General features: G+C 51.1%; 1 long non-coding RNA gene across 1 annotated transcript; it reads left to right on the top strand.

Annotated features, from left to right (window-relative positions):
* The first annotated feature begins 1,877 nt into the window (after positions 1–1,877).
* LOC127482997 (uncharacterized) lies at positions 1,878–17,634 on the top strand. Its single transcript, XR_011387729.1, has 2 exons — positions 1,878–1,981; positions 16,977–17,634. It is a non-coding gene; the product is annotated as an uncharacterized lncRNA (long non-coding RNA).
* The last annotated feature ends 9,721 nt before the right edge of the window (positions 17,635–27,355 follow it).

Below are 27,355 nucleotides of genomic sequence, written 5' to 3'. Positions count from 1 at the left end.
TCTCCCTTGCAGGTGCAGGGGCCTAAGGACTTGGGCCATCTTTTACTGCTTTCCCAGATCATAGCAGAGAGCTGGATTAGAAGTGGAGCAGCCAGGACTCGAACTGGCACCCATATGGGATGCGGGCACTGCAGACAGTGACTTTACCCACTGCGCCACACTGCCTGCCCCAGGTCCGCACTCTTGATAGACCATCTGATTCTGCTGCACTGTCCCCCTTGAGAACAGGCTCAGGAGAGGGCACACTCCAGGGCCTGGTTTCCTGAGAAGAGTCTTACTATGCAAGGGACCATTTATTAAAGACGAATTCACAGGGCCGAAGTGGCACAGCAGGTTAAGCCACTGCCTGTGAGGTCAACACCTCATATTGGAGCACTGGTTGGGGTCATGACTGCTCTACTTCTGCTCCAGGTCCCCGCTAGTGCACCTGGGAAAGCAGCAGGAGATGGCACAAGTTCTTGGGTCCCTGCCACCCACGTGCGAGGTGCAGATGGAGCTCCTGGCTCCTGGTTTCTTCCTGGTCCAGACCTGGAAGCTGTGGTCATTTGGGGAGTGAACAAGCGACCGAATCTCTCTCTCTTTCTGGGTCTCTCCCTTTCTCTCTGTCACTCTGCCTTTGAAACAAACAAAATAAATCTCAATAAATAAATAAAGACAAATGCCCAGGCAAGATTCTTAGTATTTCTGTCCCCCCACATAGCTGGGAAGATCTGTCCCTCTGTGCAGAGAGACATCTGGGACTCAAGGTACCCCCTGCTGGCCTTTGGCCGAAGCTTCCTGCCGACTTCAGGTGCACCCTAACCCACAGACAAATCCCCCCAGAAATGTGATCCACGCTTCCAACCTTCCAGGCACCCAACCCAGTCTTCTTTAACAGTTTGCAGGGCACACTTTAAAGCTGTCCTCATGGGACCGGCCCTGTGGCATAGCGGGTAAAGCCACTGCCTGCCAGTGCCGGCATCTCATAGAGGTGTCGGTTCGAGTCCCGGCTTCTCCACTTCCGATCCAGCTCTCTGCTGTGGCCTGGGAAAGCAGTAGAAGATGGCCCAAGTGCTTGGGCCCCTGTACCCATGCGGGAGACCCGGAAGAAGCTCCTGGCTTTGGATCAGCACAGCTCCAGCTGTTGCAGCCATTTGGGGAGTGAACCAGCAGATGGAGGACCCCTCTCTCTCTCTCTGCCTCTCCTTCTCTCTCTTTGTAACTCTTTCAAATAAAGTACATTTAAAAAACCTGTCTTTATGTGAAGAGTGTTGGTGGAGATGAAGATACTTGTCACAACCTTCACAAAGTACTTAGTGTGTGAATGGCTCACGAGGCTGTAGGCCTAAGCACCTGGCTTCTTTTGTCCACACAAGGCAGTTGGCTGTTTATGTGCTTAGAATTCACAAAACCGGCCTGTCGCTTGGGGTGCCAAGCAAACAGACCTCCAAGCCACACGGTGAAGGGATTTTGCTCTGCTCAAGCCCCTTAGGCTGGGAAGGGGTGCATCAGCTTCCGCTCGCAGCCCAGGGTCCTGTGCTCCTTGTCAACCCTGTCCTCCCTGCCCTATGGGACCCTGGGGAAGACCCACTGCATTTGTCACAAAAAGCCCCAAAGCTCGGAGACTTAAGACAACAGCAAATGCTGTTTTAATGGCGCGCTTCCAGTGGCTCAGGGAGTCAGGTGGAGCCCAGCTGGGTGGTTCTGACTCGATGTCTCAGGAGGTGGTGGCTGCAGTCACACAAAGACTGGATTGGGACCCTCAGGCTGTCCCCAAGGTGCCTGGCTTGTTGGTGGCGGGAGACCTCAGTTCCCCGCTAGTGGCTGCTCCCAGGGACAGTGACCCAAGAGGGGACACGGCAGAGGCCGGAAGAACCTTTATGACTTCACTCCAGGAATCACCATCCCTGGTCGCACAGCTCAGCTCTGTTCATCAGAGAGGCGTCTACACAGGAGGTGAGAGCTGCCAGCTGCCATCTTGGCATGGGCCACCCACCTCGAGGCGAGATGAGGCGGTGGGAGTGCCTGCCCAGAGGCAGCGGAGACAAAAGGGTGGGTGGTGGGGGTGGTGGTGGCTGCGGACGACTCTCTAAGGCTGAGGTGCCACGTTTTGAGGAATTAAAGCTAACACAGAAACTGAAGCTCTTCAATGGACACCTGGGTATCTTCAAACAAACTGGGGGTTTGCGTTGGCCAGCTGGGGGTTATGGAGGCAGAGCCCTGGAGAGAACGGGCAGCTGATTTCCAGCCCAGCGGCACACGTGTGACCCGGGGGCGTGGCTGGGCCTTTTGTACCTGCACCTGCTAACCTGGGAAACGGTGGTCCCACTTGCTCGGGCTGTTGTAAGTTGACCAACGCAGGGGCTTAGCACTGTGTCTGGCACACAGGAAGTGCTCAGGAATGCTGAGTGCTATTGTTCTTTCCTGATGCCGTGGTTACCAACAGTCACCCCCTGCGCTGGTCACTAAAGCAGTGTCTGGAACACAGAGAAGACCATGCGGCCACCCGAGACTGCCTGGTGACACTCAGGGGGCCAGCCGGTCAGGTGTCGCAAATGCAGCCTCTGAGGTGTGGGCATCGGCTCAGTCCTTCACGTGCGTCTACTTTGATCAGGTCATTCCCCCCTCTGAAACTGGCAAGGATTATAACTCCTCTGTGTAGGCTTATTCAGAGAATGTAACAAGAAAGTAAATGGAAGAACAATCGGAGTGTAGTAAGGATTCTGAAATAATTGTTAGATAAATAATGATTCTGTCTGTAGTCGAAAGCAGGTGTGTGTGTGTGTGTGTGTGCACCCAGTGTGCCCAGGGAAGCGATGTCAGATTCCCATTCCTTTTGCTGAGAGTGGGCCGATGTGAGCTAGGGAAACAGTGTCACTAGGACAGGCTACACACACGTGGTGACATTCAAGGTTAAAAGCTCTCGGAGTGGTGAGGAAGGAAACTGAAGTTTGGATTCAAAATCGCAACCTCTGTTGTCCTCAGAAATCTGGAGGAGGCTGACCTCAGTAAATGAGAAAGAATTCCTCCAGTGCTGGAAAACTGAGAAACCACCCATTTCCTGGCGTGAGCAACTGTGGTCACTCCTCGGGAACACCAGAGGGCGCTCAAGAGCGGAGGAGGCGACCCAGCGATCGCCCAGGCGTTTTTGCATTTGTCTGTTTTATACCGGGTTGGTCCTGGGGTCAGGGGAAAGAAGGTGTAGATTTTCTTTTATCTCTGCCCCTTCATGAACCAGCACTGGTTCCTCCCATTCTTCTGCTCGAAGTGGCTCGGCAGACCTTTGCTGCCTGGAGGGGCTGCATGCCAGCACCCTGGTGTCCTTGGTCCCTTGGTGCCAGCGAGGGAGACCGTCCTCTGGAAACAAGCCTCAGGAGGTGTCGGTGGTGTGGTTAGTGATGCAGTCATGGAAAGACTCTTGGACTGCAAATGGGTAACTTGAGTGACCACATCTTAAGACCTTATTTCCAAATACGGTCACACGCGCAGGGAAAGAGGGCTAATAAGACTTCAACGTCTTTTGGGGAGACGGATTCAACCCATAGCAAAATGGCTTCTAAAGTATCATCTGGGCTGGCGCTGTGGCTCACTAGGCTAATCCTCCGCCTTGTGGCGCCGGCACATCTGGTTCTAGTCCCGGTCAGGGCGCCGGATTCTGTCCCGGTTGCCCCTCTTCCAGGCCAGCTCTCTGCTGTGGCCCAGGAGTGCAATGGAGGATGGCCCAGGTCCTTGGGCCCTGCACCCCATGGGAGACCAGGAGAAGCACCTGGCTCCTGGCTTTGGATCAGTGCAGTGCACCGGCCGTAGCGGCCATTTGGGGGGTGAACCAACGGCAAAGCAAGACCTTTCTCTCTGGCTCTCTCTCTCTCACTGTCCACTCTGCCTGTGAAAAAAAAAAAAAGTATCATCTGGCTGCTCTGGGTCTGAGAAGAGGACCACCCCATGCAGTGCCAGCAGCCAGGAGGAAGGGGAGTTGGGTTGCAGGGACAGCTGACTCCAGGCTTGGGGGCTGCAAGGTTCAAGTGGATGGTGATGACTGTTTCCAAGGGCCTGTTAGCCCTGTGCAGCACCACCCTCAGTGTCCCCAGAATCGCTTTGGTGCCAGTTGGAGCAAATGGAAAGCGTGTTTGACTTAAAAAGCAAAACAGACAATGCTATCATATTGCACAAGCAAATGTGCAGTGGGTAGGGAGCAACCACTGTTTCAAGATGGTTTAAGAATTTGATCAAATGTCTCGACGCACAACTTGCCTGCTTTGAAAGGCACCTCGCAGATGGGTTTCATCATTGAGAAACGCATTTGTTCTTTGGTGCTGACAGTCCCGTGATTCAGAGCCGGGAGTCGGATGCCTTTCCCAAATGGGTTTCCTCCGTCTCCTATTCGCACAGTAGCATGTTTTCACAGAAGTGGCACGCAGGAGGAAAAAAGTGGGACTGAGGCTACACTCTTTTGGAAAGAGTGCACAGCGGTGAAAAAAAAAAAGTCACAGGAGTTTGCAACCAGACAACGAAGAAGGAAAATGATGTCCAAAGTCCGCACCTTCGTGCTCCGTGTTTGGGAAAGTGGCCATCGGGAAGAAGACACGTGACACACTGTTGGAGCCAAGCGCCAGGCAGACTCTGGAAACTTACAGAGCTTACCAGGACAAGGGTCCCATGTCCTCAGAAGGACACAGCCCTCTCCAGTAATTATTCCCTACTTAGCGCTGCTAACGTCCACGGTGTCTGAAAAGCTTCATGGAATATTCCAGGAGCTGCAGCCATCAGCGGAGACTAACAGCTAGCGCTGAGAAGGCAGAAGTGAGCTTTGCCGACTTCCTGTGGTCGAACTCTCTCGCGCTCCCTGCGTATGTCCCAAGGCCCGCCCCTCACCGTACCCTTCCGGGTGGTTTTGGGCACCAGCGTATGATGAGAGTTTCCAATGCCCCTCGTTCCTGGCATCTTTTGCAGAACTGGAAGGCATCCTGCCTGCTGTTCTCTTCCCTGGGCGTCCTCGGTGCAAGAAGGCACGGAGGGAATTTTCTGGAATGGGAACCAGCGGCACTCAGGTTTGCATGCACCTCTCTCAGGCCAAGCAGCCGCTTCACATCACAACGTGCAACTGAACGCGTGCCCCTGTGGGCTCTGCGGGAACCCTTTCCTGCTCCAAGACGCAAGGCTTGGTGGCCCCGGGCCGCGGACTCACAGTGGGATACGGAAGATCTGTGCCGACACCACGGATTGCGCCAATCGGCAGCAGAGGGTCTCAGATGCCCAGGAGCTCAAGAATCACCTACCTGCAGGGGGTGCTTGTGAAACCCCAGAATTCAGGGCTGGAGCTTGGATTTAGAGAGGTTAAGACACCACATGGGATGCCTGCAACCCACATTGTAGTGCCTGGGTTCAGGTCCCAACTCCACTTCCGGTTTCTTGTTAATACACACTCTGGGAGGTAGCACAGGTGATGGGTCAAGTGCTTGGGTCCCTGCCACCCAAGTGAGAGACAGGGATTGAATTCCCACCTCCAGAGCTTTGGCCTGGGCCAGCCCCAGCTGTGGTGGGCATTTGGGGAGTAGACTGGCAGATAGAGTCAGTGTCTGTCTGTCTGTCTGTCTGTCTCTCTGTTTCTCTGCCTTTTAGATAAAGAAACAGAAACAAAACACCCAAGTTCCTGATTTGGTAGGTCTGGGGTGGAGCTCGGGAATTGTCTTTCTTTTTTTCTTAATTTTCATCTACTTGAAATGCTGAGTGACAGAGAGACAGAGACAGAGAGAGATCTTCCAGGTTCACCCACTGAATGCCTGCAACAGCCGGGGCTGGGCCAGGCTGAAGCCGGGAGCCAGGAGCTCCCCTCGGGGCTCCCTCCCACATGGGTGGGTGGGGGGCCCAAGGACTTGAGTCATCCCTTGCCGCCTCCCAGGATGCGTCAGCAGGAAGTGGGACAGGAAACAGAAGTTCCAGGATGCAAACGGGCCCTCCGGTGTGGGGCACAGGCACCCCGAGCCATGACTTACCCTGCTGTGCCTACCCCAGGAATTGCTTTGTTAGAAGCTTACCAGCCCATGCCCGTGTTCCTGGCCCGGGGACTGTGCTTGGACGAGCACTGTGTACCAGAAAGAGGAAGCAGGAGGGAGAGATGGTGTCAGATGCTTCCTAAGGGAGTGCTGGCCATCTTGTGGGCTGAGCAGTGGGCACAGGGAGACCGCAGTCCTCTGTTTTCCCCTTCCAAAGGCGGCTTCCGGGTGCTGCTGGAGTGGCAGGCTCATTTAAAGGTATGAAAAGCAGGACAGGCGCTGTGGCGTGGAGGCTCAAGCCACCATCTGTGATAATGACATCCCATGTAAGCGCTGGTTTGAGTCCTGGCTGCTTTGCCTGGGAAAGCAGCAGAAGATGGCCCAAGAATGTGGGCCCCTGCCACGTATGTGGGAGATCCAGCTGGAGTTCCAGGCTCCTGGCTTCAGCCTGGCCCAGCCCCAGCAGTTGCAGCCACCTGGGGAGTGAACCAGCAGATGGAAGACCTTTCTATCTCTCAGTCACTCTCTCTCAGTCTTCCAAATAAATGAGTGGGAAAAGGGTAGGTGATGGGGCCTTGAAGTGGGAGAGGGTGGGGAGAAGGTTCCCCTTGGCATCACCAGTCAGGACACTTCCGTTGATCCCCCAGGGTTCTGACTGCACCACTATGGAACCCCAGGGTTCCTCGGAACACAGTTTGAGAACCACCACCTTTCCTTTCTCACTTCTGCGTCCACCAAAGGTTTTCTGAGCTCTTCTGCAGAGGTGACATCCAGAGTGCTATGAAACACAACAGACGGCCCCAGAGAATTGCTGGGCACTGCAGGAAGAGGAGCCTGCCTGGGGGTAGCCACAGGTGTTCACTGTTGTATGTAGTGTGCCCAGTAACGGCAACCTGGAGGCACAACCAGACAGTGGTGGTTTGGGCCCTGGCAGAGGACAGGATGAGTGTGTGTGTGTTGGTGCACATCCAGTAGTGATGGTCCTCTCTCCCTTTTTTGAAAGATTTATTCATGTATTTGAAAGGCAGAGTTGCAGAGAGGGAGAGAGAGGGAGAGACAGAGAGAGGTCTTCCATGCTCTGGTTCATTCCCCAAATGGCCACAGTAGCTGGAGCTTGGCCGATCAGGAGCCAGGAGCCAGGATCTTTTTCCTGGGTGCAGGAGCCCAAGCTCTTGGGCCATCTTCTACTGCTGCCCCCGGCCATTAGCAGGGAGCTGGATTGGAAGAGGATCAGCCGAGGCTCTAACCAGTGCCCTTATGGGATGCCGGCGCCTCAGGCAGAGGTTAACCTTAGCCACAGGGCCAGCCCCAGGGATGGTTCTCTAAGTATCTGGACCTTGCCCTGGAGTGCTGAAGGAACGTGGACCACGACTGCTTTCTTTGGCACCTCCTGAGACCATCCTAGTTCATGACAGGAGACAGACTGGAACACTGAGTCCCAAAGCCAGACCACTCAGGCCAAGGTCTTCTCTACCGCATGCCGCTTGGGTGAACTTGGGAAGGTTACTTAACCTCTCTGTGCGTGTTTCCTCATCTGTAAAAGTGAGAGTGATGATGATGATAATGAAGGTGATGAAGGTGATGATGATGATTTAGCACTGCACAGATTTTTTTGAGAAGATGAAATTAATCACTCTAGAATTCTCAGAAAAGGACTTGTTGTACAAGGCCTAGAAAAATGTCTGATTTGCTACTGCAAGAGGTTTTTGTACTCGCACACTGAATTCTTAACAAATACTTACTTTTTATTGAGGGCTGGGAACGCATTAGAAACTGGAGGCCTAAATCCTCTACCTTATTCTCTCAAAGCTTTAAAAAACATTTTGGTATCAGGTGCTGCCTTCCAGGCAAGCTATGGAAGCTGCTGAATGTTGGGAGCCCAGGCTGTCTGGAATAAAAGCCGACCAGCTCTTCAGCGAAGCCAACAAGACGGAGCCCCGACCTCTGGTTGTTTGCTTACCTCCCTCTTTTTTCCTAACTTAAGAGTGAGAGCTCAATGTGTTGGATAGGTGGAGGAAGAGCAGGGGTCTGTGGTCGTTAGAATGGCAGCGCCACAGCAGTGCTGTTTCGTGAGCGTGCATTGCTCGGGCTGTGTTCTGGCCTCAGCTGGGTTTCGAGGAGACCCAGAGACAAAGGTTCTTGTGCCAGTGGTTTAGGAAGGAGGCCCCTGGGGAAAGTGGGTGACAGAGCGAGGAGGCAGACAAGAAAGAAGAGGAGACCAAGGCAAAAAGCCCTCGGAGGGCGATTACACCGTAAATGGCCCCCGAAGCCGTCCCCAGGGCAAGGAACGCGGGTCCTTCTTACTCACGCACCATTGGCTACAGGATAAGGGCCACACCAGCGCCGTGTGGGAATCCGGATTCCCAGGACCTTGCAAGTCTACATCTTTGGGCAAAGTAGGGCTTCTGTAGACCAGTGGGGACCCCAAGTGCTGGCTACTAGAAGCAAAACTAACCTCGAGGTGTGTTTGTGGGGGGGAAGTGTGCAAAAAATAAGACAAAAGAGAAAAGTCCAATCCTTTCACAGCAGAGCGACTTTGTTCTGAAGACCAGACGAGCCAGAGTTCACGCTCGTGGTGTCAGCAAATGGCAGCACCAGCAACATGGCCCACAGTAGAGGCTCAGCCCTCCGGGCAGACTGGAGTGCTGCTCCTGCATTTGCTGGCTGTATGAACTTGGTCATCGCCTTGACCTCATTTTCCACATCTGTAAAATGGGAGGAGCCAGTACTGTGGCATAGCGGGTAAAGCCACCATCTGCAGTGCCGGCATCTCACAAGGGCACTGGTTCAAGTCCCAGTTGCTCCATTCCCGATCCAGCTCCCTGCTAATGTGCCTGGGAAAGCAGTGGAAGATGGCCCAAGTACAGAGCCCCTGCCACCCACGTGGGAGACCCAGATGGAGTTCCAGGCTCCCGGCTTTGGCCTGGCCCAGCCCTGGCCATCACAGCCATTTGGGGAATGAACCAGTGGATGGAAGATCTCTCTCCCTCTTTCTCTCTCTCTCTCTCTCTCTCTATGTAACTTTGCCTTTCAAATACATAAATCTTTTAGAAAATATTAAGTGGGAAATAAACACTTCATAGATTTTAGACTGAGCACTAACATGGTGAAGTCGTGCCCTCCCATGCTGTGTGCTGCCTGGGATCGGAGTCACCCCTCCGTGCAGTGTATCCACACAGTGTACACCACCCTCCTGTTACTCTTTTAACAGCCACCTTGATTGTCAGAACAACCATTGTGGCTTCAGAGTAAAGCTTACCCAGCAGCCTGACACTGTATCAAAATGCTCACTTACTCCACTTCATCTCATACCATCACACAGTGCAACAAAGCATTTTGGGGGAGACCATATTCACATCACTGCTCTGCCATATACTGTTCCAATGTTTCTATTCTATGACTAGTTATTGTTACTAATAGTTTACTGTGCCTAATTTATGAATTACATGTCACCATAGCTGTATATGTAGATCTACATGGAAAAAGGCAGACAAGGCTGGTAGTGGTGTTGTGGCTCTGGTGTGTGAAGCCACCACCTGCCATGCCAGGATCTCATATAAGCGTCAGTTTGAGAAATCTGCTCCACTTATGATCCAGCTCCCTGCTAACATACCTCAGAAGGTAGCAGAAGATGGCCCAAGTGCTCGGATCCCTGTCACTCACGTGGGAGACCTGGGTAGAATTCCAGGCTCTGTTTTGGCCATTTGGGAGTGAACTAGCAGATGGACCCCCCTCTATATATAACTCTGTCTTTCAAATAAAGAAATCTTTAGAAAGAGAAAAAAGCATAGTAGAGCTCTGTGGGGGGCTTGCTTTGTACTATCCATGGTTTTGGACATCCGGGGCGGGTCTTAGGATGTAGCCCCTGCAGAGAAGGGGAATTCCTGCACCAGCTCTTATGTGTCTATTTAGTGGTGGGCATTTGAATAGTTTCCACTTGTTTGGTATTACCAGTAATGCTGCCATGAATGTTCACCTCCCAGCTTTTGTTTGGGTTTATGTTTTTATTCCTCTTGGATGTATACCGAGGAGTAGAATTACTGGTCATGTAGAATCTCTCTTTTCAAGCTTTTGCAGAGTTGCCAAGTTGTTTTCCAAAGCAGTTGCACTATTCTGCATTCATGTCAGCAGTAAGTAAGGGTTCCAGTTTCTCCAAATCCTTGCCAACACTTGTAATTATGTGGTTTTTTAATTCCAGCCCATCCTCGTAGGTAGGAGGTGGTAGCCACTGTAGCTTTATTTGCATGTCCCTAATGGTTAGCAACATTGACCTTTTCATGCGGTTATTGGCCACTTGTGTATCTTCTTTGGAGAAACATTCAAATTCTTTGTGGATTGTTAAGTGAGTTGTTTGCCTTTTTATTATTGAATTGGAAGAGTTCTTTGTACATTCTGGATAGTCCTTTACAAATATTCTATCCTGTGGGTTGTCTTCCCACTTTCTTGACGATGTCATTTGCAACACAAAAACTTTGAATTCTTATGTAGTCTAATTTATCTTTTTTTTAATGTTTGTGCTTTTGGAGTTATGTCTAAGAAATCAATCTCTAATCTAAAGTCACAGAAAATGACTTCTATGTTTTCTTCTAGAATTGTACAGTTTTAGCTCTTAGAATTCGTTATAGAATTCATTTTGAATTAGATTTTGTGTATGGTGTGAGGTAGGGTCCAACTTGTTCTTTTGCATGTACACATTTGTTGCCCTGGTTCCATCTGCTGATATTTGGATGATGTCACAAGGGGTGGCCTTGGTGAGCACTCTGCTGTCACATTAACAACCAGGTCCTTAAGGAAACTAAAGTGCTCATTTATTTAGCAGCTTGCACAATTTATTTACACAAGTAAACCTTGCTTTGAAGATCTAAGGGAACTTCAAAAAGTTCATGGGAGTGAAAAGATGTTTATTTTAGTGAAAAAAAATTGTGAAATCTTTGCATAGTGTTTTAATAATATGTATCTCTATGAGCTTTTTGAAGACCCTTCATGTAGAAAAACATAAAATTTGAAACAAAGCTCTTAAATTTGTGTCATTTATTATTTATTTCTTCTTGTCCAAATGCAGTTGGAATCCCTCTCTCGTGCTATATCCCTGGAGCTGGCTTAAATAGGTGAGAAATCTACACAAATCAGATGAAAATGGAAAGCACGAATTGAACATCAGGTCCCTGGCCGGTGCCGCGGCTCACTAGGCTAATCCTCCGCCTTGCGGCGCCGGCACCCCAGGTTCTAGTCCCGGTCGGGGCACCAGATTCTGTCCCGGTTGCCCCTCTTCCAGGCCAGCTCTCTGCTGTGGTCAGGGAGTACAGTGGAGGATGGCCCAAGTGCTTGGGCCCTGCACCCCATGGGAGACCAGGATAAGTACCTGGCTCCTGGCTACAGATCAGTGCGGTGCGCCGGCCGCAGCATGCCGGCTGCGGCGGCCATTGGAGGGTGAACCAGCGGCAAAGGAAGACCTTTCTCTCTGTCTCTCTCTCTCTCTCACTGTCAAAAAAAAAAAAAAAAAAAAAAAAAAAAAAGAGAGAGAGAGAAAATCAGGTCCCCTTGTCTATACAACGAATGCCCCGGACGTGTGTGAAGGACTTTGCGTCGCTCAGCCTGGAGGACCGCCAGGGCATGGACTGGCTTCCCACGGCGGCAGTTTTGGCACACACAGTGCTTTCTGACCCTTGTCACTGCACTGCTCTGGGTCAGGTCCCGGCCAGCTTGTGTCCTGGAACTGGGTTCCCCAGTCCTTGTCTTCTCGGTGTTTCCAATTTGTTGGGACCGTGTGAGAACCCGCTTAGTACCTGCCTGCATCAGAATTGCATTTCTTGACCGGAAACTGAGTCCCCAAATAAAAGTGGCTTCACAAAGACCAGAGTTTATTTCTGTTGTGTGTCCCTGGCTGGGGCGATGGCTTTGAGCCATGGATGGATGATGGGAAGTTATTTTGCTTCTTAGTACAACGCATAGAATGTCAGTGTACAGCCATCACATCACCACTTCAGCCAAAACTCAGTCCCAAGGCCATACTTACCTGTAAGCGATTCTGAAATGTGATGGTGGTGTTACAGGTGGACACGCCCGGCTGTAAGTTGGGGCCTCTGTTGCAAAGGTAGCAGGAGAGAATTGGCCTAAGGAGGTGTTGAGAATTCTCTGGGGTGTCTGCAGGAATTCTACCCCAAGAGTTGGCCACCCACTTCCAATTCACTTCTTCTTTCCTTTTTTTCCCTTCCTTCCTCCCTTCCTTCTTTCTTTCTGCATCTTAAGCATTTTTAAATTTTCTTAATTGACAGCTAAAATTATATGTACTTATCATGCATAACTTGTAAAGTACATATACGTTATGAAATAGTTCAATCTAGCCCATTAACAAAAGACGCACACACTTCACACACACCCCCTGCACATTTCAGGACTATGACGCATCTACTATCACTAGCTGTAGTCACAATACTGCACAACAGATCTCTTGAACTGATTTTTCCTAACTGTGATTATAAATACTTTTAAAATGTACTTATCTATTTTTTGGTCTAATTAAAAGGCAGAATGTGTGTGTGTGTGTGTGTGTGTGTGTGTGTGTGTGTGAAAGAGAGAGAGAGAGAGAGAGAGAGACTGTTGCTCATCTGCTGGTTTACTCTCTAAATGCCAGGGCTGGGCCAGGATGAAGCCAGGAGCCAGAAACTCCATCTGGGCTTCCCTCGTGGGTGGCAGGGATCCAAGCACTTGAAGGATCACCTGTTGCCTCCTAGGATGCATTAGCAGGAGGCTGGATCCAAGGTTGGCCCTTGGATACAGGGGGTGGGCATCCCACACAGTGGCTTAGGCGACGGTACCGCAGCACCTGCCGAGAGTGTAAACCCTCTGACCAACATCTGCTCTCCTCTGACCCCCGGCCGCTGGGACCGCCGTTCGACTCTGACTTCTGTGAGTTCCAGTTGTAGGTTCCCCACGTCAGTGAGATCCTGTGCTGTTTGTCTTCACCTTCAGTTCTGCCGATGCTCTGTCAGCCCTGGGGGGGAGCTGGCCAGGACAGCGTGTGTGTGTGTGTGTGTGTGTATGTGTGTGTGTGTGTACAGACGCTGTCCTGCTCACTTTAAACTTCCTTCCTTTCTGCGTTTTTGCTTAATGTCTTCAGAGCTACTACAAAGAGGGCCAACAGCGTTCAGGACAGCGAAGGAAGGCAAGCCCCCAAGGCTCAGAGTTGGGGAATTTTGCTGCTTGAAATACGGCTGTACTCGCCCGCTTTCAATCGAAGGTTGGGACATTGTTTTCAGAACAATTGCACTGTCCAGACTAAGGGACCCACAAAAGTGTCAATTCACTATACACTGGCTGCTTTTTTTTTCTTTTCTTCTTTTTTTAAAAAAAAAAACTAATTGTAACAAGTGGTTGCTATGAAAATGTAGGCTTCCTAAGGCTGCCCTCCCAGTGACCCATGCCCTGACCTGGACAGACCACCTTCTGTCCAAGGGAGGAAAAGTTTTGTTCCTAGGTCAAACGAAGCCCTCCTTACCCCTGGTGACCAGCGGGATTCATCCGACGCCAAGGAAACAGCTGGCAGGGCGCTGAGCTGGCTCGCGGTGACCAGACCTGTGTCAGGCCATGTCCCCCAAGGTCTTACCTGGGCCCTTTGTCTGCCCCAAGAGGCCCCAGGGTCCTGTGCTTAAAGGCAGCCACATTGGAAGCTAAGAAGCTGCGCGTTTTTAGGATCAATATGGTATCCATTGGAGCCGGTGGGAGAGCACAATGCAGAGTGGACTGGTGGAGGGTTAGGCATCACCCTCCCCCGCACCTTCCAGCCCGCCCATCCCCACCCCTGCCCCAGGATTGATTGCCCCACGCTCAACCCACTGACACCCTTGAGGCTGAGGGGTTTGGGTTGGGCCTCCAGGCACCAGCCATCAGTTTGGGGCCTTTTAAAAGTAAACATGGGAGACCAGGATAAGCACCTGGCTCCTGCCATCGGATCAGCGTGGTGCACTGGCCGCAGCGCGCTGGCCGCGGAGGCCATTGGAGGGTGAACCAACAGCAAAGGAAGACCTTTCTCTCTGTCTCTCTCTCTCACTGTCCACTCTGCCTGTCAAAAAAAAAAAAAAAAGTAAACTTCTCCCAACTTGCAGGAGGAACCCGAAACCCACTCTTGGGAAACACGTTCACCAATTTCTGTTGGAGCAGGTGGCAGGTTTCCTCCCCTGAAGCCAGCGAGAAAGTTCCGGAACTTACTTCCCTCTCTGCCTGGCGACCGCAGGCTCCAGCGTTGCTTGGTTCTCTTATCTTTTTATTTTATTCCGTGTTCTGGGGCAGAGCGCCAGCACACAGACCCGCATTTGTGCCAATAACTCAGAGTCATATTGATTTTAATTCAAAGTGGGGTTTCCTTCCAATTATGTTTTAAACCACATTTGGGGAGAAAGACAAGCTTAGGTTACTTCTAGCCTTCAGTACAACATTTCACATATTATTTTCACCACCCTGGGGGCAGCAGAAAGGAGCCGAGTGGCCCTTCCATACAAGGTGGCTAAGAAGAGGAGGCAAAGGGCCGGTGCTGTGGCGGAGCTGGTAAAGCCGCCGCCTGTAGTGCCGGCATCCCATATGGACGCTGGTTTCTGAGTCCCGACTGCTTCACTTGCGATCCAGCTCCCTGCTATGGCCTGGGAAAGCAGCGGAAGATGGCCCAAGTGCTTGAGCCCCTGCACCCACATGGAGACCCGGAAAAAGCTTCAGGCTCCTGGCTTTAGATCAGCCCAGCTCTGGCCATTGCGACCATCTGGGGAATGAACCAGCAGACGGAAGACCTCTCTCTCTGCCTCTGCCTCTCTCTATGACTCTGCCTTTCAAATAAATAAATATTGAGAGAGAGAGAGAGAGAGAGAGAGAGAGAGAGAGAGAGAGAATGATAAGCCACCTGCAAGAATCTTGGAAAGAATTAGGGTGGGGAGGGACAGAGAGACCCCAGAATATGGGGGACACAAGGCACCCTGTCTACAGGGTGGGAAGGGTTTGCTACATGCAGATCAGGTGCCCAGGGAACCTTCATTGAGGACTAACATTGCACCTGTTTCTCTGGCGGAGATTTCAAGGCAGGGCAGGCTTTCTTTCCAAATGCCTTCTGAAGCCTCTTCCCCGAAGGCGTGGACTTAGTGAACGTATTATGTGGGTTTCCATCCCGACCTTAAGGAGCTCTGCAGAGCCCAGATAAAGCGCTCCATTTTCACTCTGGGGACTCTACGGGGCTAACGCCCTTAATTCCCGTCTCATCTCCAGGGAAGGACTCCAACGTTTAAAAGCAAATAGGTTTCCTTTTCTAAATTCCCAGAGAGCAGGCTTCTGGGGCTCCCCTCGTGCCGTGGGGATGGAAGGTGGGTGACCCGTCCTCATTTGTCACCTTGGTGGACCTGGAGAGCCAGAAGTAAGTCTGAGATAATAGGCAAGGGGGAGCGCCCTGCCCTCCCGGGGAAAAGTTCTTGCCCTTCCAAAGGCCAGTTTGTTTTTTGATTTTCCACGGTCCAGCCCTGCGTTTAGCACAGAAAGCCGCTTTAGGAGCTGCAATCCCGGTAATAACCATAAATATGCACCCGCAGAAAGCAGGGGACAAATTACAAAGCGAGTTCTCTGCCTACGCTGCTGTTCCTTCCCGGATCGTAGACTGCAACAGCAGCCTGTTTCCTGAGATTTAAGATAACACTTTCTGAGAGAGAGAGAGAGAGAGAGAGAGAGAGAGAGAGAGAGAGAGGGAGAGAGAGAGAGGGCGCTAGCTGCCAAGCTGATTATGTAGATATAAACTGTTTCAAATGGAAACGAGACTCCCATTGTGAAAAAAACAAAACACATTGAAGAAAATTGTAGCAGATTCTCTAGGCTGATGGAGAGATTTTATGCCTGGCTGTGCCCTTGGTGCGGTGACAAGAGAGGAGAGGGAACACCAAGAACGGTGTGGCAAAAAGGAGCATGCCACGGTGCAGACACCAGAACCGCAGTCGGGGCAGCGAGTGACCTGCAGTGACCTCTTGCCCCTGGGGCTTATGAAACAGCCAGCGTGGGAAATGAGGGTGGTTTAGCACATTTTTTACAAAGAGTACAGTGGCAGGGCATAGATTGACATTTTTCGTTTTCCTCCCAAGGGTTATCCAATGATATCAACATGTATACCAGGTAGCATGCAGACCAAGCCATGTTTTAATTAACACCGCATGTCTTATTTCCCCATGTGTCCAAAGCCTGAAATAAGCTAAGAGAAATAGCACTTGGAGCCTAGTGACACCACACAGCTCTCGATCTGATGTGTCCTACGGTTGTCATGATGTGTCAGAAGATTGTAGAAATGGCCCAAAATGCAGTCAATCTTGCTTCTTGTGTTATAGAAAAGCAACTTTTAACCTGTTAACATTCCCATAGGAACACATCACTAAAATACTGATCCTATCACAGATAAAAATGCAAACAAATTTGTTTCCCTTGAAAGAGGAGAAAACCGGAGATACTGCTCACTGGCAGGGCAGGATGTGGCTTCCTAATACGTGGATTGATTTTTTCTTTTTAACTTAAATAAAGGAATCTGTCAAATTTTTGGACCCAGATTGTGCAACAAACTATAGAATAGGCGACAGCGTAGGGATTTAGCTTTTGTCTGTTTGTTAATCTCCGAAAGGCTTGTTTTTGATGCGAATTAATTGGCCAGTCCAACACACTCCCTATCTGCCCACCCAAAATATCTGTTGAATAAACTATGGGGAGAGTTCCCCAGGGGCCGCCACACACCGCTCTGTGCATTAACTTGTCTTGTCACATGCGCCGTGCGGGAAGGAGTGCACACTGAGGATTTTTGCAGGGAGCCAGGCTGAAGGCGGCGCTGGGCGATGTGTTAGAAACCTGCACATCTGATTGGAGGTGGGAGGTGGGTAGGGGGAGATGGTCCCAGCCTTTTGTATTTACACTTTTGAAATATCTCCATTGTGATGCAAATCTCGATTTTCAATCAAAATTGGCTGGGAAAAAAATAGAAATCTTTTTTCTCTGCAGAGTGTTACAGGAAGGAAGCCTCCATCTGAGTTTTCTCGGCTCTGACGGTCTATTCCCAAATGCTGCGACATACGCCCCAGCTTTTGCAACTGCGGATGGGAATTGGCTTGAACTGGCGTGGAGTGAAGTTAGACACCGAGTGCGCGCACCCTAAGTGAGCCGAGCCACTTTCTTCTTCCAATCTGGGCTCCGACACAAAACAGCCCCGCTCAAAACTCGTTTGCCCTTCGCGGACTGGATCGTTTCTGTGCCGTCCCGGAGGAGTAAAGGAAAATGAGCTACACAGAGGGAGGCATCCTCTGCGGCTTGGACGCGCCCCTTGTGTTCCGCTCTGTTTTAACAGCTGCACTTCGAAATAGGGAATGTTCTGGAACTGCATAGAAAGCAATGTAGGAGCCGTCGAGGCCAGGAAGCCCAGCCTTGTGGAAGCTGGGGTCCGCCTCAGGTTGAGGGGTTTGTGTGGTTGAGCACCTGTGTGTGTGTGTGCGTGCGTGTGTGTGTGTGTGTGTGTGTGTGTGCTGAGCCCTGTCTTTGTACCCTGGGAGATGGAGTTCCGAAGGGGGCATTTCTCCTGCCAAAATACACACACAGCCTGGGATTAAAAGGGCTGAAACCTACCAGCAAGTTCTTACCGCCCTCCCACCATCATTACACCAAATCCAGCGTCATTCTAGATTCATTTTTCCCGTATTCATCTGTCCAACTAATTCCTGCCACATTCAGCGGGCTTATATCTTAATCTTTTCTGTTACATAGAGAAGACACAATGAAAAGCTGCATTTTCTGGGTACATGCACACATTGGGAGCGGGTGAACCATATGTGAAGTGACATACAATGCTGAATGCCCGCTGAATGGCGGCCGGTGCTGCAAACACTATGAGTGCAGAGACAAAAAGCCGGCGAACAAGAGCCAGCGCCGGCCTGGCCTCTGCTCCAGCGCCAGGGGACTCGCTGCGAAAACATGGGTATAATTTCACTGTTTTCAGTCACACAAGCTGTGGGAAGGGAGTCACCATCTGATGTTTGATTGTGGGGGATATGTTTTTGGCAGTGGCCTTGTAGTCTGCATTCATACACACACACTGAAAAAAAAAAGACAGAAAGAAAAGAGAAAAGGGGAAAAAAAGGGGAGAGAAGCAGGGGAGAAGGAAAATGAAAAAGAACAGAGCTACAATCGCTGTTTTCAATGTGCTCTCTGGGGCACAGGCACAGCTGATGGCTCTGACCAGCGGCCACCGGAAAATGAAGCTGAGGCCTGGCTGCCGGCCCCTCTGCTCTGCGCCCCAGCCTCCCCGCCCCCCGGATCCAGGGCTACTGCATCCTCCCCTGTCGTCTGCTTAACTCGCAGCTGAGCCACGGGGCTGACGTTTGCCTGATTTAATAAAGCCTTTTATCCAAGGTAGTGGCCTGGGAAGGCAGGGTCCTGACAGCCCCCAGGGGAGAAGGCCCACCTCTCACACACCGACGCATTTCCTGGAGCCCGAGCCAAGCCGGAGAGTAACCAGGAGAACCCCAGCTGGCTCCCTCTGGGCCAGAGCCTCTCCCGGGGGTGGGTGGCAGGTGCCTGGGCTCCCCAGAGGGTGGCTTGCTCTTTGTGGTTGGAAGTTGGCGTCAGGCAAGGGGGAAAGGGGTGGTTAGGTGTACGCCCTGGCTCTCCACCCCCAGATGAAGATTCTAGAAAGCTCTGTGTGGCCCTCTGGGGCCCGCGCCATATTCTCCCAGCCCAGGAATGCCAGATTATCAAGAACACGAGCAGGAGGCCCAGCCAAATGTGGGTTTCAGAAAAACACCAAATCCCAGGAACCCTGAGACTCTTGGGGTTGGTCTGGCTACCCCACTCCCACCCACCCTAACTGCGGGGGGACCAGTAGCCTCCCAGGCTTGCATCTCAGGGTGTTAAGAGGATAATGAGAAAATAGATGAGGAGCTGCTTTCCAGAAAGCTCGTTAATTAGCCGTGCTGGTTAACATGTGGTTCCCAGGCCCCAGCTGTGCTGAGAGACCCCGCTCTCAACTTCCAGTTCAAACCTCGAGACGTCACTGGTGACACCCGATAGAGTGAAGTGTCAGGAGCCCCGCTCCTGAGTCCCTTCTCCGATGGGTTGGACATAATTCTACCTGGGCCATAAATTCACCTGGACCCAACTCCAGCCAGTCCAGCACCCACCGACTTAACTAGAGGCAAACAGAGTGCCCAGTGGAAGATTTGGGCAATAAGCAATCAAACCTCAGCTATGAGGGTGCGTCAAAGGATTCACAGAAAACGGAACCAAAAGTAAGTTCATTGTAGTGCAAAAAAAAAAAAAAAAAAAAAATCCTGCATCCAAGCAGTTTTCAACAAGCCCGTGAGAATGTGTATTACGGCAATACTATGCCTGGATTTCAAAAATGTTTGCACCAAATTGAGTTTACCTTTTAATTTTATTTTTTCCACACTGTTTTTGAAGTAGCCTCATTTGTACACACCCTGCCCCAAGCCCTACCAAGTCTCTCCCCAATACCTGTGCGAGCCCAGCCAGGCGCTGTGGACAGACTGCCCATTTGCAGGGACCCTGGATTGCTACTTTTGATGATCCGTGTTTGCTAAGAGCCTGCGAAAGCCCTGTTGTCCTCTGAGATGTGTCCCGAGGTGGGCGCATTGCTTTGAGCTCTCCATCTGTGGGCCTATGGAGCGTATCTGATCAAGGCGGTGTAAAAGGAGGGAGTCTCCCCTATGAGTGTGTGAGTGACAGGGGGGTGACTAGCCTGGAGTTCCTGGTCTTGGTGTTTGTTCTTTAGATTTTTTTTTAAATCTTTGAAAGGGAGAATAAAAGAGAGAGAGAGAGGGAGAGAATCTTTTATCTCCTGGTTCAATCTACCAGTGCCCACCACAGCTGGGGCTGGGCAAAGTGGAAGCCAGGAACCCAGAGCTCAATCCCAGTCTCCCACAAATGGGTGTTGGGGTCCCGTCACCTGCTGCCTCCAAGGGTGTGCATGGGCAGGATGTTGGAATCGGAAGCAGAGGGAAGACTCGAACCCAGGCACTCTGATGCGGGAAGTGGACACTTCATTCAAGGCGCTGAACCACCTACCCCCCCCTTACTGTTCTTTGCTCTCCATGCAGGAGTGTGGGATCAGGCAGGGGCTCTGCACCAAGTCAATCTTAACTCTTCAGAGAAGGTTTCCAGGGCGCCCTGCTCCTCTGAACACATCCTGTCCTGCGAGACAGCAGTGGCCGTGTCTGTGGGCGGGGGCTGGAAGCGTGTTTCCCTGTGTGGTGGAATGGCACTCATTTTCAAAGATGGTGCGGGCCGTAATGGCTGTCGGTAATGATCGCATTAGCATCACGGAGCAATGTATCTCCAATAAATTAAGGCTGCTTTGCAATTAGTACCGATGATCACAGCTGCGGAGACAAATGGCATATGTGCTAATTAAATAATTTGTCGCTCGACTGTTAAACAAACAATTCAGCCTTTACATTGCAGCCTGCCACTTGCAGAAGACCGCCATGGGCCATTAACCCCGGCAAGGAACGCGCTGCCGTGCCCACAATGGCCGGGGAGCGATGCCTGCCGGGCGGGATGAAAGGTGCCGGGCAGAACGCACGTGGACCACGAGTCCCCGCCGGCTGCAAGGGGCTTCTTCGAGAAATGAGTTCCGGGAGGGCAAAACAAACTCTGCCCGTCGGATCAGTGTGGGAAGCAGCCCACCCCCGGGGTTGCAACTCCTGGATGTGCCCTCGTGGAAGCAAGCCATCCGACGGACTGCGCCCCACAGAGATCACTGCACATTGCGTCTACACCGAAGCCTGAGTGTGCAGCTGCACCCCCTTCCCCACCGGCTCCAGCTTTCCAAAAGCTGTCCTTTCTTTCTGTACAGCGTTAGTATCTTCTGCTCCTGATCCTGGGTCCTAAAGCTAAATCACAAAATACGGATTGAGTGGGGTCCACTGCTGACCCACACAACGAACCAAGTGGGGGCTCAGCCCTGCGCAGGTACCAGGCTTGGTGAAGCAGAGTGCCAGTTGGATATGAATTCCTGCTAACTACCTTGGTCCAGGGTCCTTGTGCAGTGAACAACCTTCCCAACCATACAGGTTGTCTTGTCTCGGTTGCCTATGAAATGGGGAGAGACTTGGGTCATGAAAAGTCACAGCAACTTGCAAGCCGATTGCACCACGATCCTTTCTTCCTTGCTCTTTTATCGGAGCTTTCAAGGGAACTTGAGCTCATCTTCTTACCCCTGCCCTTGTTCATGGGCAAATGGCACAGTAGTCAGGCAGGACTTCGAAGAAACGTGAAACCATTCAGGACTTGGTATGCGGTCACTTCCCTCAACAGCTGCTGCGTCCTGTCCCCCGGGAGCACTCAGCCCTGCGGGGGTGTGGAGTAGCAGGCACCGCTGATGAGACATTCTGGGGCAAATCCCCAAGCAGGGTAAATTCCACGCCACGTGATCCTACGGCAGGACATTTCCACCAGGCAGGAAAGAGGCTTCACGAAGGCTTGCGGATTGAATCCCCGGATGATTCACGTTGGGCTTGAAGAACTACGCGGTGTGGAACTGTGGGAGTGGGCCGGAGCCCAGTGCTCTTTGTCTATTTGGGAATCTGATTACCAGGACACACAAGGGTCACCAGCCAGAAGACGTGCTACAGAATCGCCCTCCTGTCTCTTCTAAACTGAAATCTGGGTGTGTCCCGGAAGGAGCGGGGCACGGAGAATCTCCATTAACATCGCTTGGGACATAGCGGGGCGCCTGCTACGGGCTGGGTGAGAGCTTGCTCCTGCTGGGGCAGACCTTCAACCTCACAGCTATGACGCCCACGCCCACGCCCACGCCAGACGAAGACCCCCCTTCCTCCTCCTGCCAACGCAGACCCTGGCGGGGTGGGCAGCGGGCCGCACGGTGATGTCTCCAGTGGTTGGTTTGCGGCCACCCATGTGGGAAACCTAGACTGAGTTCCTGGCTCCCAGCTTTGAATTGGCCCAGCCCCCTCTGGCTGTTCTGAGTATTTGGGGGAGTGAATCAGCAGATGAGAGCGCTCTCATACCCCTCTCAAATAAATACAAATTTGAGAAGGAATTTGCAGCTGTTATGGTGGTGGGGGTGGCGGCTCTTATAGTCAAGATTGTGTCGCTGAGTGTCTTCTCCAGCATGTGTTAATATTGACTGGTGTGTGCAGGATGAGCAACATTTCTTTCTTTTTTTTTTTTAAGATTTATTTGAAAGTCAGAATTACACAGAGAGAGGTAGAGAGAGAGAGAGAGAGAGAGAGAGAGAGAAGTCTTCTATCCTCTGGTTCACTCCCCAGTTGGCCGAAATGGAGCCAGGAGCATCTTCCAGGTCTCCCACGCAGGTGCAGGGGCCCAAGCACTTGGGCCATCTTCCACTGGTTTCCCAGGCCATAGCAGAGAGCTGGATCAGAAGTAGAGCAGCTGGGACTCGAACCGGCGCCCAAATGGGATGCCAGCACTGCAGACCGCAGCTACAACATTTCTTACACTTAGTTTCCCGAAGCCTGATCAGGAGTCACAGGGAAGTGCAGGGAAGTTAGGGGGCTTATGCCACACAGGCTGGGGGAGAGCTGTTTGCCCAACAAGGTGCACTGTTCTCCCAGCTGTTTGGCAGGGGGCAGCCTGTTGGCTGGGCAGCCCCGGTGAGCCTGCAGTGCCAGCCAGGAGCAGCTGGAACAGCCAGCGTCCTATAGATTGGGGGAGAACCCATAGAGTTGCAAGACATCAGGACACCCCCTCACCCACAGCTCTCACGTCATCGGAGAGGAGAAAGAGAAGCCGGGGTGAGACCCGGGACCCTACATCAGCCTGTTCCTTCCCTTCTCCATGCATGAGGCTTCCTGTCTGCCTGCCCTGCCTACACGGCCTCACGTAACTGAAGGTGTATCCTGCCCTCCTCCTGATATTAATCGGGACTAATAAAATGCCATAAGCCACTCATGTAAGTACAGCCTACGATAACTCCTGCTGCGCCACCTTCCTGCCTCGGAGAGGGAAGGTCTTGGGTAGCCCCAGTGAGAACAATGCTGGAATCTGAAAAGGGCATTAGGGAAATAAAAGCTCAGTGTCCTGAAAAGCTTCCTGACAATTGTCCCGGAGACACAGAGGACGCCAGCTACCCCCTCACCTACTGGCCAACCAAGTAGATCACATCCTGTCTTCTAGAAAAAGCCACTGGAGTTGTTCCCAGCGAAGCCTGGATCAACTTAAGCATGTTAGTGCCTGAAGTTATTTCTTTACACCGTGTTCCCAGCGCCTATACAATGTGCAGAGTTCTCTGGTGAGCGCCTTCCAGGATTTCATTTCCATCCTCCTGTCGCCCACCTCACCACCCCACAGGACAGCGCATCTCAAATGCATTAGGCGATTTTTTTTTGTCATGTACCTCCACATCTCTAGATTATCCGTTTTTAGATTTCTGAATTATGTTTCCAACATTATTATTCAGTTTTGTTTCTTTTCTGAAGCAAGCTATTTCGTTTAAATTTTCAGGAACTCTTCTTATTCTCAAACAGGTACATCTTGACGTCCTCTTGTTCTGCTTTCCCGGATGAATAGCTTTTTCCTGTTTTCTGGAAGCTTACATGGGGTGACATCAAAAAGTTCATAGAAAATGGATTTAAAAGATAAGTTGACATTGATGAAAAAACATTTGAAATCCATGCATACAAGAATATTTCAATTGTTCATGAAAGATACATAGAATAAAAATATATGTTTTTGATGTATTCTTGTATGCATGAATTCCAAAAGTTTATTTGCACCAACATCAACTTATCTTTTAATTCCATTTTACGTTGCGGTGTGGCAGGTGCCACCTGCTGGGGCCAGGAACCAGTTTGTGTCCGGGCTGCTCAACTTCTGATCCAGCTCCCTGCTAATTCCCCTGGGAAAGGCAGCAGAGGATGGCCCAAGTGTTTGGGTCCCTGCCACCCACATGGGGTCCTGGAAGAGGCTCTGGCTCCTGGCTTCAACCTGGCCCAGCCCTGGCTATTGGGGCCATCTGGGGAGTAAACCAGTGGATGGAAGCTCTCCCTCTCTCTGTAGCTCTGCCTTTCAAATAAATAACTAAATCTTAAAAAAATTTCATCCAATTCACTGTGATACAGTCTGACATTTCTGTTTCTTAAAATGTTGGTCCAGTCAATGGCATTTGTAGCCTGTGCGTGGTCAGGGTCCCACAGTTTCAAAGTCCAGGACAGATGACCTTAGGGGCTCCCGGAGGTCCAATGGTCTGTGCCCCCTTCAGACTCTGCTCCCCTCCGCCCCTCTCATCCGGCCGAAGTTGGTCATTTCAGCTTCCTGCTCCGAGTCCCCACTTCCTAAGAGCGCTCCCGTAGTTCTTAGGGAAAATCAAGTTCTTCTGCTATGCTGTCACGCACTATGTGCTCCGTGTGGCTTTTTACATCTTTCATTTGTTCCTCTCTGAGCACTTGCGTCCTGCTGGGCACTGCCCTGGGTGCCGAGATCACAGCGGGAACCAAACAAACCTTTGTACTCAGGGAGCCCGCAGAAACAAGGCCAGGAGAAGACCCTTAGAGACAATTATTACAGCTCTGTCAGGAGCAAGCCTGCTCCAACACGGGCTCTTCCTGTGCTCACTCTCAGTGAAGACATGACCCGCATACGGCCAGCAACCTGCTGCCTCCCTCTTCAATGTGAACGGACTCCCCAGGTCACCTAACCAACCAAGATAAACATGTAAAAATGAACCCAGAGAAAATACACAACTCAGCAAACATTGCAGCAGGTGCACTTTTATAAGACAAAAACAGGCATTTTCCCTAGTAGTTAAAATGCTACACCTGGTCCCAGAGCACCTGGCTCCCTCTCCTGATTCCCACATCCTGCTAAGGTGCACACGGGGAAGCAGCAAATAGAGGTTCAAGTCCTTGGGGCCCTGTCATCCAGGTAGGAGATCTGGATTAACTTTCGCGCCAAGTCCTGGCTGTTGCAGGCATTTGGGGGGTCAATCAGCAGATGGGAGAGCTCTGTCCATCGCTCTATGTCTCTGCTTTTCAAATACTAATTTTTCAAATACTAATTTTTTAAAAATATAAAAGCATGGAAAAGTACCAATCATATGTGGCATACAGTTGATTTATATGAGTTAACATATTTTCATATCTGCTTTCAGTATTGTTCAAAAGAAAGACCCCTTTATTAGACCCCTACCCTTCTCCTATCCCCATTCCTTCCTGTGCCTATGAGGTGTTTGTTGATAACTCGCTTCTCCTGGTTTGGGCTGTTGGCTTTGGGTTGGCATCCATGTGCACACCTATCATTCCGTGTCTCATTTTTGTCACAGGAACTTGAAGTTTTGAGACCGCAGAGGAAGTTCTCAATGCAAAGGAATTACACTGAGCCCTCCAGAACTTTGGGCTCTTGCTTCAGAGAGCAATCTTGCACTCTTGCTTCTCCTGCGTAGAATGGAATTCCCTTCCTGTGCCAGCCCCAGAGTACCCAGGTGGCTCCTGTCACCAGGGCTGCAGTGGCGCAGCGAGAGCGCCCCCATCAGACACGGCTCCTTGGTCTGGGATTGCTCAATCTCCAGACCCAGGAGTCACCCGAATTTCTGTCGATTATACACTACCCAGCACAAAGCAGACTAGGACTTCCCGCCAGGAAGGAATGGGTGAGTTACATGTGACACGGTCCAAGGAGGGACCACTGGGTCCTCCCAGCACGAGGGTTTGCACAGCCCTGGTCCCGAAGTCAACCCTTGGGAAACGTGGGCACCGGCCCTGACAATCTGAGGGCCAATTTGGGTGGCAGGTATAAATCTGGGCTCCTCTCACAGCCTGGGCTGGGGGTGTTCCTATGATGCCAACCCACTGCTGGTGCTCTCCATGCCTTCTGCACATGCTACCAAGACTTGGTGGCCCTTCAGATGTGCCCTGAAGCAGCGTTGCACGGGGATTCAGCATGCAGACTGAATCCCCGCCCTGGTGGTGTGTTTTGGGGCAACCTGCGTATCTCCCTGGGCTTCGCTTCCCTTAACTCTACGTGCAGAACAGCCACAGCTTCTGCCTAGCGGGCTGCTTTAAAGGTTGGATGAGTTGACGCACGTAGAACGTTCAGATATTAGCTGTCTCCTTTTATTATGGTTGCTCGCACCAGGCACTGTGCTAAGCGTGGAGGCACAGAGATAGATAGAAAGAACCTGGGTGTCCCAGGGAACAGCCTATAACCTTCTTTTTAAAATGTTTTATTTACTTAAGAGAGAGAGAGAGAGAGAGAGAGAGAGAGATTGATTTTCATTTGTTGGTTCACTCTTCAAATGCCTACAATACAGGGTCTGGACTGGGTCAGGCCAGAGCCAGGAGGCTGGAACTTGGTCTGTGTCTCCCAGCTAGGCGCCAGGAACCCAAGCACTTGAAGCATCAGCTGCTGCCTCCCAGGGTTTGCATTAGCAGGAAGCTGAAATCCAAAGCAGACCCAGGCACTCCTATGTGGGGTGTGGGCATCCCAACTGCACCCTGACCACTGTGCTCCACGCCCCCATCAGGCTGCCTCTCCATCTTTCTTTTCCTTCCCCACCAGCTCTTGAAATTAAAACAAAACAAAAATACAGTGAGTACAAATTAGCCCCCGCAAGGCCATCAAAATCTGACCCTTGAATTTGAGATGGGCACGGTGGTCTTGCATCCCAGGGGTTGACCAGCATCTTGGGAGAGGCGAGGGCTGGCAGTGTCAACGGAAAATAACAGATCAACAGCCTCTTCCCCAGGGGCTTGGGACTGTCTCTGAGCCTTTGCTCGGGTGAGCTCCCCGAGGAGGGACATAAATAGCAGAGGCGGCTCAGGATTAAGACGCCCTTTCAATCTCAGGTCTGGGAAGCTGTGATTTTCCTTAGATGAACGCCGTGGCTGCTGCTAAGGGGCTGGGAGAGACGTGTGTTTTTCTCATGTGGTTGATCAGAACTTGGGCAAAGTGGGGAAGATTCTTCATATTCTCTAAACTCCTACATGGTCCCACCATGAACTTAAGCGTGGTTGTCTCTCGGTATCCCCAGGGCTTGGTTCCAGGAAACCCTTATACCAAAATCCACAGGTGCTTAATTTAAATCCCCCATCTAAAATGGCTTCGTATTTGCATGGAACCCACACACATTCTCCTCTATATTATAAATCATCTCTGGATTACTTAGGATATATAATACAGTGTAAATGCTATGTAAGTACATATTATTATCCATATTGTTTAGGGAATATGACAAGGAAAAATGTGTACAAATGTTCAGTACTTTGTCATTTTTTTTATTTGAGACACAAAAAGGGGGAGAGCCAGACAGAGAGAGCCCCCATATGTTGGTTCACTCCCCAACATATGAAGTCAGGGATGGAGGTTACGTACTGGCAGGAAGCCCAAGTCGGGGG

This window comes from Oryctolagus cuniculus, chromosome 4, assembly GCF_964237555.1.
Source record: "Oryctolagus cuniculus chromosome 4, mOryCun1.1, whole genome shotgun sequence".
Lineage (NCBI taxonomy): Eukaryota > Metazoa > Chordata > Mammalia > Lagomorpha > Leporidae > Oryctolagus > Oryctolagus cuniculus.
Note: the sequence above shows the minus strand (reverse complement) of the source record. Positions and strands in the feature narration are given on the sequence as shown.